Here is a 21,771-nt window from a genome sequence, read left to right on the forward strand (position 1 = left end):
GGACAATCATTGTCGTCCAGAGGACCCACCCAGGCCTCCCACCGCTGCTTCAGCCCACTCCAGTCCATCGGGGTATTATTAACCAAGGATCGATAAATACGGGAGATGCCCCCCTTCCCAAGATAACCCAGCATCACCTGGGCCTCAGGCGGGCTATGGTCAGGGAGTTTGGAGTCTAGGGGGACGTGAGATTGGAGCGCATGGCGCAACTGGAGATAGCGATAAAACTGCGAGGGATGCAGAGAAAACCGACTCCGGAGCTCTTGAAAGGAGCACATGTGGCTTCCCCGCCAGACGTCGCCCAGGCCGGAGATCCCCAGGAGGTCCCAGCTGCGAAAGCCACCGAGTCCCGCCACCTCCCGCATCCAAGTGCCATGCCATAGCGGTGTCACCCGGGTTAGCACCCTCGACCACCGGGTGTGCCTTAGAGCCGCTCGCCACGCCAGAAAGGGGGCCCGCACGACCTCTGTAAGTGATCCAGGGACCGTCGCGCCATAGAGCATATTCTGAATAGTAGAGAATCCGATGAGCCGCACCTCCAGACTATAAGCCGGATCGTCCCACCCACGCGAAAACCAGTCGTGGACCACCAGCAGCCCCGTAGCGAGATAATATAGGTAAAGAGTCGTCATGCTCAGGCCGCCATCATAGGAAGGAACACGACAGCGGTCTAAGGCCAACCGGGATCTACCTCCGCCCCAAAGAAAGTTAGTCGCGGTCTTGTCCAGGTCTCGAAACCAGGAGCGGGGGAAGGAGCAGGGCGTGTTTTGGAGCATATATAGAAACCGAGGGAGGATCATCATCTTATAAAGAGCAATCCTTCCCAACGGATTCAATGGGAGAGATTGCCACTTCACCATGTCTGATCTGGCCTTGTTAACCACGGGGGCCACGTTGAGAGCCCAGCACAGTTCCGGGAGAAGGGTAACCCAGATCCCCAGGTATTTAAAGGACAGCCGTTGGAGGGGAATGTCAGACTGCCAATCAAAACACTCCCGTGAAGGGTGTAGCGGAACCAGGACAGACTTCCCGGAGTTCAAACGGAGACCAGATGCTTGCCCAAACCGATGAAGAATTCGGCGCACCCGAGGACCAGAGACAGCCGTATCGGAGAGATAAATAAGAACATCGTCCGCATACAACGCAATTTTATCAGGGACCATACCCGGCCAGTCCCAACCTCGGAGAACGGGGTCTGCCCGGATGAGCACAGCCAGGGGCTCCATCGCCAGGGCAAAGAGGAGGGGCGAGAGCGGGCAGCCCTGCCGCGTCCCCCGCCCTATGGAAAACGCGCTGGACAAGGTCCCATTGACCAGCACCCGAGCTCGTGGGTCCGCGTAAAAAACCCGAACCATGGCGCGAAACTGGGGGCCGAACCCCATTAGCTCCAAGGTGTCTCCAAGATATTCCCACCCCACCGAATCAAAGGCCTTCTAGAAGTCCAGCAGTAGAAGGGCCAGATAAGGAGAAAGGCGCTCTCGGTGGGCCAGAGCAAGATGCAGGCGCCGCAGGCAGTGTCTGGTTCCTCGGTTTGGCATAAACCCGCATTGGTCCGGGTTGACCAGCGCGGCCAGAAACGCACTACAACTTCCAGCATGCCAATACCAATTGAACTCATCTGTGAGGCCCACCAAAGGGCAGCCTTTCACAAACATATCTATGAATAAGGGGCAGGAGCCCCGAAACGCGTCAGGCAAGAATGAAAATCTCTGGAATGCACATGCTGTTTTTTCAATAAAGCTTCGGATGAAGATTTCACTGTTGTAGGCCGTCTTTGCATCAGGACAACTTTTTGGATTAGGAGATATATATATATATATATATATACATATATATATATATTTACTGAAAGAAACAAAGGTAACGGGCGCTATAGTTGGGCTCAGATTTCACTCCTACAAAACCTAGTTATCTGAGCTAACTATAACTTATGCCCCCGCAATGCACTGCTAATTACCTCATATATTGTATCACTCATGACATGTTCAGTGACATCAATCATGGCATCATTGATGACATCTCAAATGACATCACTGATGACATCATCCACAGAACCACTCACACATCCACTCACACACTTGCACAACCACTCATACTCCCATACAACACCTCACCCACTCACTGATCCATAGAGTCAATCACACCTCCACTCACTCACCCATTTAGCCACTCACACAGCCTCTTACTTCTCATACACCTACTCATGCAGGCACTCACTCACCCATACAGTCATGCACTCAGCCACTCGCTCACCCATACAGTCACGCACACAACCACTCACTCACCCATATGCCTCCTTACCCACCCACTTATTCATCCATACAACCCATGAATTTTAGCCATGCCAATCATGAACTTTCTTCTAATAAGAACTCCTTTTTAACAGAGAATGGAAATTGTTTTTAACATATTTTTGCAAGAATTGCAATGATTGTAAGTAATTGTTCAATAAAAAAACATTATTTTAAAATGTTACAGAGTATCTGACTGTCTAAACGAAGAAATTCTGTCCAGATAAATAAAAGAGCCTCTTGGAGGTTAAATGTGTGCTGGAGATTCTCTGGTTCTGAAGATGGGAAAGAATAAAGGAAGGACCAAATCTTGGGACAAATAAAAGGAGGATGCAAATACAAGTAGGATGTAGTCTTAGGTATAAATAAGGGGCCCGGCCTTAGAGCCACCTTAACCTCAAAACATCTTATGAAAGGCTCATGAAATAAGTCACCAATTTCTTCCAATCCCCATCTAGAGGAAAAAGCCTAGGAAGAAAACCCTTTGTGTGTCAGGAAATTCATATGATCTGCATTTAGAGGCTCAAAGGTGCTTTGTTTTAAAAAGTTTAATAGAAGAGGAATATGCAAGGTAGGAACAGGGGCATGAACCACTGGCCTTTAAAGGAAAAACATTTAAGAGGTGTTTCACTAAGGAAGAAAAGGAACTCAGATCAGAACTGGGTACGAATACTAGAGACAGCCAAACCAATTCAAACATCTCTAGCAAACTCCAAAGAAAGAGTTTCCATTACAATCAAAGGTACTCTCATTCTTCGAAATACTCCAGGTATTGAAGTTTTTCCATTGTCCTTTCATAGACCCTAATTATGCTCTCCCTCTTTAAATTCTAGATAGAAATTGCTATGTCCAATTAGCATCCTAGACCTATTAGACTCTGTATTTCAATTTACAAGCCCCTAGAGACATGCACTGAATGTCTTTCACTGACAGGAAGGGAATCTCAAAGAGAAAGGAGGGACTGGAAACACACTAGGAGAAAGCACCTCCAGCTGGGGAGGTAAAGGGTACGAAGGCTGCATGAACATCCAAGAATCACCTCTGCTTGATCTGTCATTATTTTTTGAAGGGCCTTGCTAAGCATAAACAATTGAGTGAAAGCTTAAAGAAGCCCCTTGTGCCAGAATATGCTCATGGTATCTACTTTCTACATCTCTGGAGCTGGAAATTAAGTAGAAGGGCATTTTCTGGAGAGGCAAAGAGGTCTAGCCAGTAAACCCTGAAGCTGCCCTGAAGGACTTCCCAGGAGATAGGCACATCCTCATGGAGGAGGTTAATACTTGATGAAACTGTATGCAAGCTAATTCTCCATCCCTGGAAGACAGGCTGCTGACAGAAAGAGGATGTTCTTCTCTGCTCACTTTGCCAGCTCCTCTGCCAGAAGTGCTAATGATTGGACTCTGAAGCCTCCCAGATGGTTGCCATATGCCCTGGTAACCTGATTGTCTGTGCGCACCTGAACGTCTGGTTCTGTAAATTAGGTTCTAAAGCCATAAGGGCTTTGAGAACTGCTGCTAGCTCCTTCCGGTTGGAGGCAAGAGCCCCCTATTTTCATCACACTGCCTGAATGGATAGATTCTCCAAAGCAGTCCTTCCCACAACTCAGACCAACTCAGACCACTGGCATCTGTGGTCAATATGCTGAGAGGAGGGGTACGTAAGGATACCCCTCTGGACAAGTTGCTTTTTTCACCCACCACTGTAAGTGAGATGACTAGATCCACCAGAACTTGGACCTTATAATTCTTCAAAGACGAGTCGCATTGGGAACAGAGATGGTTGTCTAAGGAATACCAATGAAGACCCGCCCAAGGGACTAGATGGAAGACTGCTGCCATATCCCTCAAAACAGCTAACCCTAATCTCGCTGTAGCTGATTGAAGACAAGCCATGAGGTTCTACTGCCTCAGAAGAGGGCGAAACACTGCCTGCAGATCTGAATGAAACAGCTCCTATAAACCGAAGGCTTTGGGGTGCCTGAAGATGGGATTTCTTTCTTGTTCAACCGAAAACCCTATGGGTCTGCATACTAGATTGACTGCTTTACTTGGAAAATGACAGGTGTAAATTAGCCAGTCATTGAGGTATGGAAAAAGCGAGATAAGCAGAGTGTTTAAATTACCCACCTAAGGGGCCATGGTCCTTATAAATATTCTCGAAGCAAAAGAATGTCTGAAAAGCAAACACAGAAATGGTTCCCCTGCAATAAGAAACCCTCAGGAGCCTTTGGGAGTTTGAATGAATCGGAATGTGCAGTTATATGTCTAGTAAATCCAGAGAGGCCAGAAACATACCAGGAAGGCTCAGAGGAATGATGGACTGAATGGTCACCATATTCAACTTTTGATTAGAGATAAACTCATTCCTTCTTTGTGAATTGAGAACAAGAAAAAAGTCCTCTGACCTTTGAACCAAAAACATTAAGAAGTAGCATCTTTGGCTTCTCTCTTCTTCCGGGACAGGTCTGATTGCTCCCTTTATAAGGATATGCAGCACCCCGTAGATCAAAACCTGATAATAGGGACATCGTGGAACAGGCATTGGGCAGAAAAGTCCACTGTGGTAGAGATGAAATATATCTTGTATCTCTGTGACACAATCTGAACAACCAGAGAATCCTCTACTGTGACCTCTGGACCCCCAAAAAGTGCAGACGTCTCTGTCCAACCTTCCTGCCATAGTCTTGATTTCTGCAAGGAAGGGGTCAACAGGGCAATAGTGGGTTGGAGAAAGATTTATCAGAAGAGTTGCCAGCCCAGCCACGACCTGTACCACAAAAGGGCTGACTAGAGCCTCTGGAGGAATCCCAAAAAGTTGTTGAAAGCCAAACCCTCTTCTCCCAGAAGGAGGTCAAATGGGAGACAGAAGTTTTCTATCTTCTGCTGATTTTTTGACTAGCTCCTCCAGCTGAGGACCAAAGAGCTTGCTGCTATTGAAAGGAAAGTAAGTCAGCAAGGATTCTTAGAGTTGTCTACTCTCCAGTTTCTTTAATCATAGATAACGTCTAGCATTCATTGTAGATCAAATAGCTGCAGCAGCACACAGACATCAAAGGCATCCTCAGATAGGAACCTGATTTCCTTTTTCATTTGGAAAGTCTGGTGGTACAATCTTCCCTTTGCTGAAGCTCTTCCTATAGTGCCTGAAAGGCATTGAAAAGAGACTGTACAGAATAAGTGGCATGCCTTCTAGTGCTCAGAGCGAAGGTGGATGCAGAGTATACCCTTTTAATGGCCCCAGCTACCTTCTTAACTAAAGCATTGGATTGCGATGCATCCTCCGAAATTATGGTACCCCTTAAAGACAAGCCCACTATCATTGAGTCTACTTCGATTGAAAGACATCCAGGATGTATCTTCTTGCTAGGAATCTGGGTAATAAGTTTATCCATATCTTTCCCCTCTCTGGACCAAATGTTTCGGATTACTTTATGAAGTGCAGATAATCTGGATCTTTGCATTTCTACTGCACATAAAATATCCTGATCATCTGCAGAAGAAGTTCAGGCAAAGACAGATTGTACCAAATGTGCTTAATTTCTTCCATCAGATCTGTGCCCTGTATATATCTGCCCCTTTGGTCTGCCGCAGCCCTCCGAGATATTGGGAGGTAATCAAAGTGAGGGCTTCTGCTTTGGAAGAGGTGGATCCCCTTTCGCCTTAAAAGCTGCTACAGCATCTTTGTTATCTATGGCTCATAGAAAGCCTCTATCGTTTATCTCAGTTTCTGAATGTCATAACTCACTGCTATGACTTCACAACAGTCGATTACAAAACTAGTTACCCACTGTTGTGATGTCATAAAGGCCTTCCAGGCTAGGCTGACATGCATCATTGAGAACAATGCATATGTTAAGCCCTTACTCCCACATCTTTTGTGATGTATTGTGCTTCAACTGCAATTAAGGAGAACTTTTTCTCCTTTCAAGACCAATTGTACTGGCAAGCTACTGGGACATCGTGGCAAGCTACTGGGACATCGTGGGCCGTACCTGTGCTCCCAGCATGGCGAATCTGTACATGCACTGGGTTCGAAACCACACATATCTATTCCATGGATAACCCCTTCCAGAAGCACCTCAAGATGTGGAAAAGATAGATTGATGATATCTTGTTCATTGGGAGGGTGATCATGCTTTCCTGGATGGTTGCTCAGAGTGGCTTAACCGCCTCAACACCAACCTGAAGTTTACATGTGAATGTAGTAAGACCAAACTTCGGTTCCTTGACCTTCTACTCTATCCTACGTAAGGGGGGATTTACACGGAACTTTATCAGAAACCAGTAGCTCGCAATTCATTACTCAGTTACAACGGCTTCAATCCATGGGTCATATGAGACAACCTCCCGATAAGACAGTTTCTTAGACTCAGGAAAAATTGTACAAAAGTAGAAAAGTATAAACAACATGCAGCACACCTGAGTGAGAATATGAGAACAAGACAATTCCCTAAGGACCTGATCCAGAGGCCTTACAAGTGGGTATGCAACAGCAACAGGCAGGCCGCCCTAGAAACCTTTCCAAAACCTAGATCAGAGAGACTTGTTTACAGCCATCTCACAGACACGGTCAAAAAGGCTATTAACAGCAATCGGCACATTTAAAAAAAAAAAAGAAGAGAACAAACTCTGTGAGAAACCCATATTTGCATTGAAATGCAGCACCAACATCAGGGACATGTTGGTCCATACAAGACCACGTTACACAAGAAGAAATGAGGTCCAACAGGCATTATGGACAGGGTACTATGTACAAGGCCACTTTCCATGGGGATCATGCTCGGTGTGCAACCTGACTCAACACACAACACAGGTCAATATTGGCCTGAAGACACCATGGGTTTTACGCAGTCATACAAACTGCAATTCAATGGGAGTCATCTGTCTGATTAAGTGTCCTTGTTGATTGTTATACATTGGAATGACGACCCGCAAAGTAAGAACCGGGATTGTTGAACAGAAGAGCTCTATAAGAAAATCCAATACAAAATTAGCTAGACACTTTTTAGAAACTGGTCACACAGAATATTACATTAATTGGGTGGTTCTAGACAGACGCTACTAATCCACCAAAATGGGTCAGTTGGATACCATACTAGTACCATACCAGCGGTGGGTTTGTGAGATCCAGAACCATTGCACTACATGTTCCACAAGCCTGTCCACCCCATTTCATCCGAAGCTTTTTTTTAGTTTCCATGTATACACTCCCTTTTCTATGACAATGCCAGGTCCACCTAGTGATTGGACTGCCCTTTGTGATACTTTATGCATAACAAGGGAATTGGGGACTTCATTTCCCATAACGTACTTCCGGTTTTTACCTACCTCCCGCCAGCCCCACACACGAGGAAGCATACGAAAGCAATGAAGGTACTGCCACTTATTTATCTATGAACGGCAAACTGAGAATACGCAGGAGCCACTCTTAAACAAGCGGCCGCCACCCGCTATTTCAGCAAGGCTTAGTGAAGCTCTGTCTAGACAATTTCTGGACAGTGCGGGTGAGATAGACGACCCATGAGCAACATGGCCATGAGCGCACTGCACTACCTCGGTAACCCCCATGACTATCTGGTTTCTGTGTTTGATGTGCGATGGGGACAGGGGGTCAGAGTATACAATGAGGCTGTTACGGGATGGGTGCACGACAAGGAAGAAGCTAACCGAGGCTGACATTAATTTATTTGAATTAGCCTGTGAGACCTGATATTAACTGACGGCAGCCACACCACCTTGAGGTTAAGATAACATATGATGATATCCTTTTAAGGGTATGTGTTAAATGATGGGCAGAGGTCATGTATATTTGGTATACTACATATGGAGAGCATATTCTGAACAATTTTCCATGTCCACAATCACAGGATCCGATGCTTATACTTACTAAGGGCTATATGTATGACCATTGATGTTTGCAACTCGCAAATTACATTAAATTGTGAGTCGCAAACATCAATGTACAACAGTGTCAGAGACACTGTTTACAATTCCCAATGGGGTCGCAAATTGCATGCCAAATTGTTAGCGACTCGCAAAATAGGGTTGGTACATGGGCCACACATTTTTTGCGGTCGCAAACGGGCCTAAAACCCTTTGCGACTGCAAAAAACGGTTGTACATCTGGCCCTTAGTGCCTTTTGGTGATGAGAGAGATACACTCCTATACTTTAAAACGAGACAGCTATATCTTCCCAAGTGTATGTACCGAAGGTAGACTCTGCAGTCTCATTTAGTTATATAACTTTTTAAAGGATCTGGGTTGCAACAAATTTTAATTATGTCTGTGTATATATACATCTCTGTACTTCAGGTGAGGACTGATGATGGTTGAGCATAGTTATTTACACACTCTCAGGGTAAGAATTTACCCATGCTCACTCGTATTACATGGTTCCTTGACGCAAGTGCTGGATTGTTGTTGAAAGTCACTGGTAACACTAGAGCTTAAGATGTCGCACAAGTAACTGCTATCTGTTTGTCTTTCAGCATTTTTAGGTGGGCCCTACTGCTGTGACTGGGCCACAAGAATAGCCACCAAGTTGACTGTATAGCTAGTATTTAAAAAAAAAAATTTTTTAACTCCTTTTAATAGGTACAGTACTTGGTGGATTAACGCATACAGTAAGATCTTCATACAGAACATTCATATTTTCCAGTTTACAGTTCTGGCCACAGTTATACATTTCCATAACATAAAAACTATTTAAAATATTTTTAACGCAATACCAAAGTGACCTATATACCTTGATCCTGATGAATGCCTTAAAGTCTTACTTGGCAGAAATACGTTGGCCACATAAGATAGGGCAATTATAGCAACCCCTATCTACTTAGGGCCAGGTGCATCATGAATTTTGCTCCTCGCAAACGGGCCGATTCGCAAAATCGGCCGTTTGCGATTGCAAAAAAGGCATTTCTGATGCAACAAACCCAATTTTGTGATTCGTTTGTTACCGAATCGCAAAGTGGTTTTGCGATTCGCTATTTGGAAGGGGCGTGTTAAGGGCGTCCCTTCCAAATAGCTAATCCTAACAGCATGCATTAGTGTTTTGTGACCGTGAATACAGTTGCAAAACATTCGCACATTACCACCTACTTCAAGTAGGTGGTAACCCATTCGCAAATGGGAAGGGGTCCCCTTTGTGAATGTTAGTTAAATAATTTTTAGGTCTCGCCTAGGCAGCGCTTGCGCTGTCTCGTTGAGACATGTAGTATATACTATAGCGTGAAAGCTTTCTGGAAGCTCCACCCATTCTCCGCCCATCTTTTTGATTGGCTTACATCCTAAATGCTGCCTTCTGATTGGTTTTAGGCTTCTTAGTCCCTCCTCCTGACGCCCATCTTGTCATTTGTATCCTTCCCTGGCTATTGGCCCCTTTACTCAAACACCATTTTATGCCCTGTGTCCCCACCGCCCCCTCCTGCAGTTCGTCACTTCTCGCCCCCCCATCACCCCGTTCGTCACTTCTTGGCCCACCCATCACCCCTCCACTCCCGTTCATGCCTTCTTAAATGCCCGCATTCCCATTTGTAATGCAATACGTCTCACGTAAATGCGAGTCGTATTGCATTGCAAATGCTTGTTTTAAAGTAGTGTGCAGTTACAACCACGCCACTCTGTGAGCGGGAGCCCATCCCACATTGTGGTTGAGCGGGAGCCCACCCTGCATTCTGTGTTCCTTGAGGCGGGAGCCCACCACGCAGTTGTGCTTAGTTAATGGCGGGTGCCTACCCCGCACTTTGGAGCCGGAGATAGCAGCGCGACCCGGAAGTCAGGCGCCCGGGCCTGGTTGCAGGCGGGTTTGTGCTGAAGCATGCGCAGTCGTTTACATTTTACGGCAGCCTTCCTGAGGCTTGTGTCACTATGAATGTATGCTTGCCCCCTTTCTATTTCCTTTCTCTTGAACAGGAAGTTCTGCCCATGTATCGGAAGCTACGCCTGCAAATGGGACTGCAGTGAAATGCATGCAGCACTGGTGCAGCCACCGTGGGGACGATTGATCGACTGGTGGAGCAGGAGACATTAGGTGAGCCGGGAATAGCAGTGCTGCTGCCCTCCTATCTGCACGCCCTTTACCCGGATGTGGTTCCAACTGTGGGGCTAAGCTCGACCGTGAAGGGGATGGTAGACGACACTAGGCTGGGCCCTCACACCTGATCCACCCCTATTCTGACGTTTCCTCTGCACTTCCAGCTTGGTGGGGCCGCTGCAGGAGCTTCACATACAGGTGAGGAGTACGGGGGTAAAATTGGACCCTGGCCCTTGGCACTGGTTGTGGTACTACAAGGCCACTAGAAGTGGCACCTACTGGTAACAAGAGGACATGCAGCCCTGGCTCCCTCCCTCTTACCTGGATGCATTTCCACGGAAGTGACTGCCTTGATCGCTGCCCAGGCCAGCAGAGCAGGGGCTCGTCACTGGCCGGATCATCTTGTGTGCCGGAGCTGCCTCAGACGGAGGTAGTACATGCGGTTAATGTGAGGCCCACAACAACACAAACTGCTGCTTGATCACACTGCAACATCCTTAGAGCTGGAAGTGCAGAGGCAGTCTCTTCCCCACCTGTGCACCCCAAACTCCCTGGCGCAAACCCAGCTGTCAGCCTGGAGGCCGTGTCAGGCCTATGCTCAACCACCAGATGGGAGGTTCACGACGCTATACTAAACCCTTGCATTTGGTCTGGCCTCTGCTCCAACACCTTCCTTGCATTTCTAGCTGGGACAGCAAACCTGCATGCCCTGAACATCACTGCGGACCTTCCGCAAAGCCGTCACCGCTGCCGCATATGGGCGGGGGCATGGAAGTGGGTTCGAACCCAGGCCTCTGAAATTAGCTGTGGAATGGTGCCATGGCCCAGCACGCTACCCTCTGGCCCCACCTGTGCAGTCCTGCACCCGTGCTCCCCATCCTGGCTGCCAGTGAATGGGACAGCGTGGTCTGGAGAGGGTTCGATCCTAATCCCCACCACCACCACCCATAAACTACTGTAAACTGATTTAAGATGATCCACACCTGAGGCGCCCAAGCCTCCTGGGGTTTTTAATCATTCCCGTACTAGGGAAGAGGGGCTTGCGGAGGCTCAGGGAGCAGACAGAAGTGCACTGAGGTCTGCAATACACCTGAATCTAACTGTGCCGCCTGGGGGAGTCTCTGGGGCACCTTCCTGGCTCTGGGAGCCCTAATCCAAGGCGTTTCCTCCAGCAAGCACACTTCCTCGTTCATCTACTTTGTTACAATACTTCCCTCTGGTGCCACAAAATTGATACCCCCTTAGGTGCCATGTTTGTCTCCACCCATCAGGGTCTTTACCGTGATCAGAGCACCTAGGATACCAAGTGACCCTGCACTGACCGGAGTGCCTGACAAGTGCAACTGAGTCAACTTGCCTGAATCACCAATCATATATTACGCTGCACATTTATCCGAACGCGTTAAAATCTGTGTTGAGGCTTTAAAACCATAGGAATGGTCCCTTGCTTTCAGTAAATCAAATTGGTACTAAACTGAGGATTTACTTGGATGCTGTGCTAGCCTGGCGTCCTCAAAATTCGCACTATTCGGCCGCTTTACCATGCCCCTATTTGTTGACAACATCTTCTGGGTTACTAAAAAGTTCAGGCAACCCCAGCAAATAAAAAGCATTTTTAGGTCGAGCATTCAAGATCTCTAGTATATACTTTAGTATATACTTTAGCAGAGGTCAGTAAAATACCAAAATCACTTTAGCATTCTCTAGTTTCCAGTCCCTAGAAATGGTATTCCACAAACACCTGTACACAATAATATTTCTTTCAAATCAAGGGGTCTAAAAAGGACATATTGGGTAGTTTGTTCCCAAAAAAGGAAGCATTTGTATGAGGCAAACTGAAGTAAATTGTAGAATGCTATTGCCAAGTGTAACTCCAAACTGTGTTGGTGCCTGGTAAACAGTGTGCAGTTAACATCACCTTTGGACTTCGAGACTGAGGCTTGTGAATCACAATGGATTAAGTTCATAATGGATTTATATAAGATGCCTGACAACAGTGGGAAGAGCGATCTCGTTATTCGGCAGGCAGAGTGTGCCAAACTCTTGTCAGTTCAGGAGATGGGCATCATAGTAGAGATAATCACAAATCTGAAACCATCCCGCGCTGGAGGACCAGATGGGTTGCCAGCAATCCTCTGCTAGGCAAATTCATTCAGGTGAGCCAAAGTTTTAAGACATTTTTTTTTAAATGGGTGTCATGCAATGGGATAATACTTGATTCCTGACGAGGGTTAATAATCAAGCCCTTCAACAAGAAAGGATCCCAGAACGGCTCTGCAAATTATCATTAATTTCTTTGCTGGAAAGATAGGAGACTAGCGTTCCTAAGAGAGGAGATCAAGCAGGCCTCCTTGGAAGCTGCCAAGTTGTTGTGGAGGTCCTCTGTGGCGCGAGTGTACGAATGGGGAGATAAAAATGGGAAGCTCCTCCACCGCCTGGCCACGTACCCAATGGCCAATCGTATCACTCCTTAGGTGCTTTATTCGAACGGCGTGATCCAGTGAGCCCCAGTGGCAGTGGCCCATTGTTTTGCCACATACTACGCCAGTCTTTACTCTGCACAGCCTCCCAGTCTTTCACTCCTGGAACTCCTCCGGCGCGAACGGTTCCCTCTTCCGCGACTCAGCGAATCTGAGGCGGAGGCGCTGGATGCCCTGATTACTCCAAAGGAGATCAATGATTCATGGCCGCCGGTAAGACGCCAGGGCCGGACGGACTTCCACAGGAGTCCTATGCATCCTATCGGGACACACTGGGCCGTCACCTCCTAAAAGTTTATCAGGAGACGGTCGACCGTGGCTCATTGTGCCCGAGACGGAACACGGCCACCATCGTGGTGATCTCTAAGTCTCAGCCTCCTTCGATGCACTGTCATGACTATCGCCCCATTTCTCTTATAAATTCAGAGCTCAAAATATTTGCCTTTGTCTTGGCCAACCGCATGAGACCGTTTCTGACCAAGCAGGTCTACCGCGATCAGTACGAATTTATGCCCCTCCGGGGAACCAGACACTGCCTTAGACACCTCCACCTGGATTTAGCAAACAGACATCAGCTGACCCCATATTTATCCCTTGTTCTCGTGGATTTCGAGAAAGCCTTTGATTCGGTGGACTGGCAATATCTAGAGGCGGTATTGACGGAAATGTGGTTTAGTGCTCCCTTCAGCAGCCTGGTCAAGATACTCTACTGTAAGCCGTGGGCTCAGGTACTGGTCAGCAGAGCCCTGTCCCACCCCTTTCCAGTCAGAAGAGGCACAAGGCAGGGATGCCCCCTCTCGCCCCTCCTCTTCGCGTTGGCGATGGAACCCTTTGCCAGCCTGGTTCGAGCCGACAAACTCATCATGGGATGGCGGTGGCCGGGCTTAGAGGAGGACCAGATCGCCCTCTACGCAGACGATGTTCTGCTATTTTTAGCAGACCCAGCCCAGTTGGGACCCCGGTGTCTCCGAGCCCTGAGCCTCTTCGAACAAACCTCTGGTCTTCTACTGAATTCGGCTAAATCCGTCTTGGTCCCCTTCACCTCTCGAGGGAGTGCTTTGATTGGCAGTCGTTGATACCTCTTCGGTGACAGTCCTTTAAATACCTGGGGATCTGGGTCGCCCTTCTTCCCGATCTCACCTGGTCACTCAATGTCACCCTGCTGGTGAAAAAGGTTCGCGCAGATCTCCTCAAATGGCGGACACTGCCATTGAACCCCATGGGCAGAATAACTCTGTTCAAAATGATGGTTCTGCCCAGATTCCTACACATGCTCCAGAACTCAACCTGTTTTTCTCACAGGCGTGGTTCCGCGAGATGGACACCTTGGCTACCAAGCTCTTATGGGGAGGTTGAAGGCCTCGGCTGGCCCTTGCCCAGTGCCGGATCCCACCCTTCGATGGCGGACTGGGGATGATGAATCTGTACCTCTACTATCTAGCTACCCGGCTCCTCATTTTGCATGACTGGTTTAATGGGGGCTGGTCAGATCTGGCATACCGCCTGGAACTGCACATTCTGGACCTGCATAGCATTCAGGGGATGCTGTATGGGAACGCCATTTCCCAAACTGTGCCTGCGGTTACACGTGGGGTGCTTTTGGCCTGGTGGGCTTCTCTGCGCCATACCCGCTGGTCGGGTAAACTGACCCAATACACCCCGCTGTGGAGGTGCACGTGGCTCCGGGAGGTCGCCAACCTTTCTGGTTTTCGGGCATGGGATCTCATTGGGATTTCACAACTGGGGGATGTATGGGGTGGGAACCACATGCGCACCTTCCAAGATTTGCAGGCTCAATTCTCCCTTCACACTTCCCAGTTTTATTGGTACCTACAGTTGTGCCACACTCTCCATTCTCATATCTCAGACGATACCTCCCTGCCGGAATATAGCCTGCCTGAAGCACAGATCATGACCGGTAATTTGGGGAAGGGGGGGTATCTCCCGTATTTATCGGACCCATAACAACACCCCAACACGCTATTCCAACTCAGGGACAAATGGGAGGGGTGGCTCGGGTCCTTGGATGACGTCGACTGCAGGGACGCATTGATGGCTCCCAAAACAGTCACAGCCTCGGCACGGCTCCGTCTAGTTCAGGTATATTACCTCCACTCTGCTTATCTCACGCCGCTGCGCTTCCACCGAGCTGGGCTCTGGAAAATGGATCCTGTCCCCGCTGCGACAACCCACAAGCCGATTTCTATCACCTGGTATGGCTCTGTTCCGCAATTGCGCGCTACTGGGAGTCAGTGACGGGAGAGCTTACTGAATTTCTGGGATGGAAGGTTCCCCTTAACCTCTTCTATGCCCATGACGAGATAGTCTCGTCATGGAGCGCGGTTGCGCTGTGCCCATGACGAGACTATCTCGTCATGGACCCCGCCCGCTAATACAATGCCCGGCACAGGAGGGGGAAAGGGCGGGGCACTCAAGGGGTTAACCCAATGAATCTGCTTCTGGGTATCACCGAGGGTTTGGATGGTTCCAGGGCTGAAAAACTCTTTCTGAACACGGCATTAATAGTGGCTAAAAGAGACATTGCGGCCAACTGGCTGAACTCGGCACACTGGTGCAGAGGGGTGGACTGGTGCGCTGCACAGGAACAGCCCCTGTACGAGGATTGATACTGTCGTTGAACAACCGAGGACTGGGGTGGGTGCTGCAATGTCTTCTCCATGCTCATCAATTACTGTATGTAGGTGCTCTATTGCTTCATTCTTGCTCTGCACTGATAACTGTATACAATACTGGTATTGTTTTCTCGTGTTGGTTTTTCATAAAATCAATAAAACTTGATTATCAAAAACAAACATTCTTTGCTGGATGTGATCTCCCTTAAGGCCTGGATCTTTGAGAGTGAGTAAATCCCAAAAGAGTGTGGTGGGTTTCAGCCAAAGTATTCCACAGTTGATCATTGTTTTGCCCTCTGGGGGGCTGCATGGAGGGCAGTAAGCACAGTGGGTAAGATAGGCTGCTGTTTTGTCAAGTCTAAGGCAGCATTTGAGTAAATCAGGGCCTTCTGTGGAACAAATTAGCTGGATGGGGTATCCCTCAAGACCTTTTATCTATAATTTGACTAGTACATGAAAATAACTGGGTGCTGGTCGACGTGAATGGTTTAGGAATTTTAACTGATAAAATTCCAGTGAATAATGGACTAAGACAGGGTTGTTTGCTAGCCCTCCTGCTCTTTCATTTATTCATATTAGATATCCTGGAAACATTTAGAGGCTCTAATTCATGTTCTCCTAAGATGGGAAAGGAGCATACTCGCTACCTATTGTATCCTGATGATCTGGTCCTGATGGACTACACCCTGATAGGCTTGAGGCAGAAACTGAAAACGTACAGGCCTATTGTGAGAGGAACTCGCTTATCATAAATGTGGAGTAAACTAAAACTATCATTTTCTCAAAGCAGCTGACAAATCTTACTTGGTTTTCTAATGGATATTCAAATGAATTGCAGATTAATGAATACAAATATTTAGGAATCACCTTCACTTGGATTGAGAATTGGAATAGTCATGTGACAAGAATGCAAACTGGACTCTTACATACAGTACTGCATTGAGAAGATTTGGCCAGAGGTTTTGGGGGGCTGTCAGTGGACCCAGGCAGTGGCAGGGAAGCTAATCCCGCAGGCCCTCCATAGACCTGAATTGCTGGCCTTGGATCACTGTTAGTTAAAAATCCCAGTAGAGTTTCTGTCTAAAGGTCCTCCTGGGGCTTCCAATGAGCTCAACATTGCAGGCCCTGAGGTTGGAATATACGCTTGACTCCTGGACTTTGCTAGCCAGATCATGCTCAGTTAGATTTGTGCATGTCCTAATTCATGAAGCCAATAATGAAAAATTGTCTTGTATGATGATGCAGAGTATCAGGCTGTCTGCGAATAAATTCTTGCGATTCTTTTTAACACCAGTGGGAACAATGGGCTTAGGGTTGGATATATTTGAGGGTGAGAATATCATGAGGGCAAGTGTGCGGACCGGCGATGCGGCAAACGTGACCCACGCACGTTGCCATAGCGTCCCCTGGTTTGCTGGTGCTCCGCCCATGGAGAGAACCGCCGATTGACGGCCGCTGTTGTCTCCGCAGCTGAGCGCGTTCTGGAGGGAGAAACGCAGCGTCTGCTCTTCGTTTTTCACCCTCCTGCCCGCCCGTCTGCTTGCCGATTCACCCGCCTATTTACACATTGATTTGCTCGGCCGCGGTGTGTCGGCGGTTTTCTGCTACCAACAAAGCTCTTCTCCTGTTCGAGTTCATCTCTGCTCTCGTGAAGGTGTCGATGACGGAAACGGGCAGAAATGGGCAGCTGTGAGACGCTGAAACCCTTTTGGATTCGATTGGGAACTGCCTGGATCAGCGTGGATGCCTTGTGCTGCAGAGTGCCGATAGGGTGTATGGTGAGGTAAAGAACATTACTACATTACTACAAATGGTATTAAGCCCCCCCCCCCGTAGGAAATCTTGAAATGGTCTTTCTTGGACTCTGAGCAGGGGGGCATTATAATATAACGCACGTAGAGGCTTCTAAAGGTTTTCCAAGAGCTGTCTCATTTAGCTTTCAGTTTCTGAACAGTTTTTGAACAGTGCCCTATGTTTTGTGCTCTCTACTTTGGAGGGAGGAGGACTAAGGAAGACTAAAGAAGACTAAAAGAAGGGGGGGGGGAGATGTCGGTAGCAGCGGCAAAATTGCGTAATAAACAGCCTAAAGCTAGGACAGGAAAGGATTTTTTAAAATCTGGTCAATCATCACCATCAACACCAGTCTTAGCGTCTGAAAGTACAAGGAGAGGTAAAAGAAATGCCCAGCAAAGAATGGACTTAAAAGCTAAAGTGTTGGCACTAACTGAGAAAAATAAGCAGCTTGGTCAGAATGATTTTGACAAGACCCTGGAGGAAGAGGATGAGGAAGAAGAGACTCAATCTGAACTTTCGGCTGATTTAAGTATGTTGGCTGTGGGGGAAGAAGGAGGAGGGGAGGGAGATGGAGAGGGAGTAGGGGGTGTACTCAGCAGAGAGAATGACAGCTTGGCAAATGCGAAACAGTATCCTCTATTCGGCAAGCCCCTTGTGATACGGGGGAAACCTACCAGTACACCGCAACAGAGCCAGGAGGAGCAACGGGCGGAGGGTGAAAAATGCCTACAGACTGTCCATGGACAGAAAAAACTATCCACCCCTGCCCATGTCAATGCCCATGTCGGAGCCCCCAACCCACAGCCCATACTGAAATTGCATCCAGGGCCAGAGCCTGACCCTGTAGAAGCAAGTACGGCTACATATGGGAAATCATCTATGACCAGTCATCCACCGATCAAGGTAGCTCAAACACACCCGCAGATATTGCAAGAGATATCCCAGAAGGAAATCGGGAAAGGGACACTTTCAGACGATTTGGATGCTACGTCTGAATTAGAGTTAGAGTCAGAAAAGGAAAAAGAACACTCCTCGCCTCAAGAGTCAGTGAAACCCTGGGTAATAAAAGATCTGAGCAAGACACCTCAATACAAGAAATGCTTGTGACGATTTTGCAGGAATTACGAGACTTGAGGACCTCGCAAGCATTTGAAATATCACAGCTGCATAATAGGTTAACAAATATGGAGGGAAGACTAGGCAATCTACCAGGAAGGGTCACTGAGGCGGAGGCTCGTGTCTCAGTCTTGGAAGATAATATTACCACCATGCAAAAAGATCTCCAGGCGCTGAATAAGAATAAGAGTCAGATGGAATCGAAGTTGCAAGATTTAGAGAATTCTAGCAGGAGATCCAACCTGCGCCTTGTGGGAATATCGGAGGGTTTGGAAAATACGGAAATGGTGAAATGGACTGAATCTCTGCTGAAAAAGTAATATCTGAATTACAAGGAGATCTCACAATTACGAGAGCCCACAGGGTACCTGCACACAAACCCGCGAATTCTAAATACCCACGGACCATCCTAATAAACTTTTCTGATTATAGAATTAAAGAGCAGATCTTAAATATGGCAATATCAAGGAGATCATTTAGCACCGATGAAATCGAAAACTTTAAAATCTTTTCTGATATGTCAGCAGCCTCTGCACATAGACGCAAGGATTTTGTCAAAATGATTGATTTTTTTAAAGCTAAAGGAGCACAGGCAATGATTGTGCAGCAATCTAAATTAAAAGTAATAGCCAAAGGAATTTTTTTTATTTTCACAGAGGTACTGGAAGCTCAAAATCTTTTGGATGCTCTCACTGTTGCATAAGGAAAAGAGGCTCGGTGGTTATAAGGCTTTGAGACTGAGTTGAAAGGGGGAAAAAAAAAAAGCAGGGGCGAATGTGAGTTAAATCAGGGGACGCAACAGGATGCATCAAGATGGCATCCAATAGGAAACGAGAGGAAGAGGAAGGCACAGTGGGACAAGTAGGGGTCCTTCTTCTTTCAGGGAGGGTAGGGTGGGGGGGTGGTGGGGGTGAAGCAGTTAAAAAAGAGATTTCGTAGACAGAAATATTTTTCTTTTTTTTAATAAGTTAAGGAAAAGGATACATAATGCTGCTAAGGAAAGACACTGTCTTATATAGCTATATTGCACATATTGCATATACTGTACATCAAATATTGCACTTTAATATTTAAATGCTCATCTAGCATAATTGACACAATCTGTACTGTAGTATATTGCTTTGATAGCGTTGATTATTCTAATGGTCTCGGATTGCACTTTAATAGCTTTTTGCACAATTGATACAAACTACTGTACTGTAATATGCTGTTCTAAATGCGCGATTTGCACTCTATTGCATGATTTGCACAATTGTTAGATTAGGTATGGCAGACTTTCGAGGTTTACACAACTAATGGCCTGTAGTTTAGTGTATAACCTAGTCCGCTATTGTTTATTGGGAGAGGATATTTAACAATTTAAGCGGTCATCTGTTTATTATTTATGCATTTTTGCACATTTGCACAAGTTGCACCTTAGGAACGCATTTTGCATTCTGCATATATAGCACAAATTGCACTTTAGACGAGATTACTTGGATGGATAAAATAGGTTATATTTTTTCGTTTCTAATTAATTGCAGTATGAATAGGAATAAACTTTCAATTTTGTCTCTGAATGTTAATTGTTTAAACAACAGGCGTAAAACCTGCGCAATAGAAAACTGGCTAAAAGGTCACCATCCGAATGTGATCTTTTTACAAGAGACACATTTCCGCACATTAAAAGATGCTAGCAAAATTTTTAAATAAGTTTTTATTGCTCGGCAGTGTCGGGTACGGCTCAGAGGGGTGTGGGCATTTATATAGGCAAACATGTCCAATTTCATGTTGAAGCATCTCACTCAGATACGAGGGGGAGATGGACATTTTTGCATGGGAAAATAAATTACACAAGTGTGATACTTGCTACAATTTACGCACCAGTCATAGATGACCCGCTCCCCATTTTGCAGTTAAAACAAGCACTGTCAGGTATACCTCGTCAGATTATATGGGGAGGGAATTTCAATTTCCTGCAAAATCCAGCGGTTGATTCTACAAAAAAAGATCGAAGGCAAAATAAACCACAAGTATGCACTGCACTGCTGAATTGTAGGGCGGATTTAGATATTTTAGATAATTGGCGGCTTAACAACCCGACCAAACGTGAGTATTCTTGCTATTCGGCGAAATATGATTCATCATCAAGGCTGGATTTCTTTCTAACCTCCCACAATTTAGAAGTTGGTAAATACGAACATATAATGAATGCCTTTTCAGATAATGCCCTCATTAAGATGGAAACCCTTCTGGGGAAGAAAGATGAACAACCAACAAGAAGGTGGTATTTTAACAAACTGAGTTTAGCAGATAAGCAGTGGTGCGCAGATTTAGGGAAAGAGATTGGTTCCTTTTTTTTAATAAATAAGGACTCAGCATCCCATATAATATTAATTGGGGCAATCTGAAAGAAACACGTTAGTTAGATTCCTCACCTTAGAATATCCCCAGGCGTCAGACTGGATCCGGAAGATTTTTCGTCAGCAATACCCCTTGCGCGTCGCTAGGCGTCGTCTGCGGCTCCGCGTCCGTCGTCGGCGTCGTGCGCCTGAATGACGTCGTCGGAGTACTTAGACGCCGCCCACGCGCGCTGACGTCAGTTCTTCTTTTTTCCGCGCCAGTAAGCGCAGATCCGGGAGAGCTACCCCTTTAGTCAATTTTTGACTAACTTTTTTGATCCTTTTTGATCGTGTCTCGACACCGGTGCCGGTAGGATGCCTGGGTTTAAAGCCTGTACGGACTGTAACCGATTGATGTCGGTTACGGACCATCACCGCCGGTGTCTTTACTGCTTGGGCCTCGATCACGACGCGGAGTCGTGTTCGGACTGCAAGGCCCTGACCTCGAAGGCTAGACGGGAGCGGTCCCGTAAGGTTCTCGAGATTCGCCACTCGGCTCCGCGCGCCTCTCGATCCCGGTCCAGGAGGAGGTCCAAGGATCGGTCGCGGAGCCGCAGCCGACGTCCCCATCGGTCGTCGGGATCCAAGTCTTCGGGTAAGTCGAAGCATTCCAAGAAGTCCAAGAGGCGACATCGCTCTTCGGACTCCCCTCGCCGGTCGCGCGACTCGGTCGAGGGTCAGGGTGGTTCCACCCCCGCGGCTCCGGCGGAGCCGCAGGCGCCGCGCCCGTCCCCATACCCTCCGGTCCCTGGGACTGACGCGACGCCAGCGGAAGTCAGTGCCTTCCTCTCGGCCATGAGGAACCTGGCTCCGCCGTCGGCGCCCGCTGGCGCGCCTTCGGGCCCCGCGGACCCGACTGGGCTGCCTTGCCTGCCGGTGGCTCCGGCCCCGGCGCCATTGACGGCTCCGGCCTCGACGCCGCAAGCGCCCGAGGGACCCGTTCTCGAGTCCCCGTCGACGCCGGTCAACCTTGTCACGCCTCCACCGCCGGCGTCGACACCGGTTCCACCGCCGACGTCGACTGCGCTCGACGTCGTGCCCCAG

At 47.5% G+C, this 21,771-nt stretch overlaps 1 protein-coding gene across 1 annotated transcript in view; it reads left to right on the forward strand.

Moving 5' to 3' along the window:
- The window catches only part of LOC146785406 (uncharacterized), a 2,064,968-nt gene that overhangs the window by 1,323,502 nt on the left and 719,695 nt on the right, over nucleotides 1-21,771 (forward strand). The gene's annotated exons all lie outside the window — the stretch shown is intronic.

The sequence above is a fragment of the Triturus cristatus genome, chromosome 11 (assembly GCF_964204655.1).
Source record: "Triturus cristatus chromosome 11, aTriCri1.1, whole genome shotgun sequence".
NCBI lineage: Eukaryota > Metazoa > Chordata > Amphibia > Caudata > Salamandridae > Triturus > Triturus cristatus.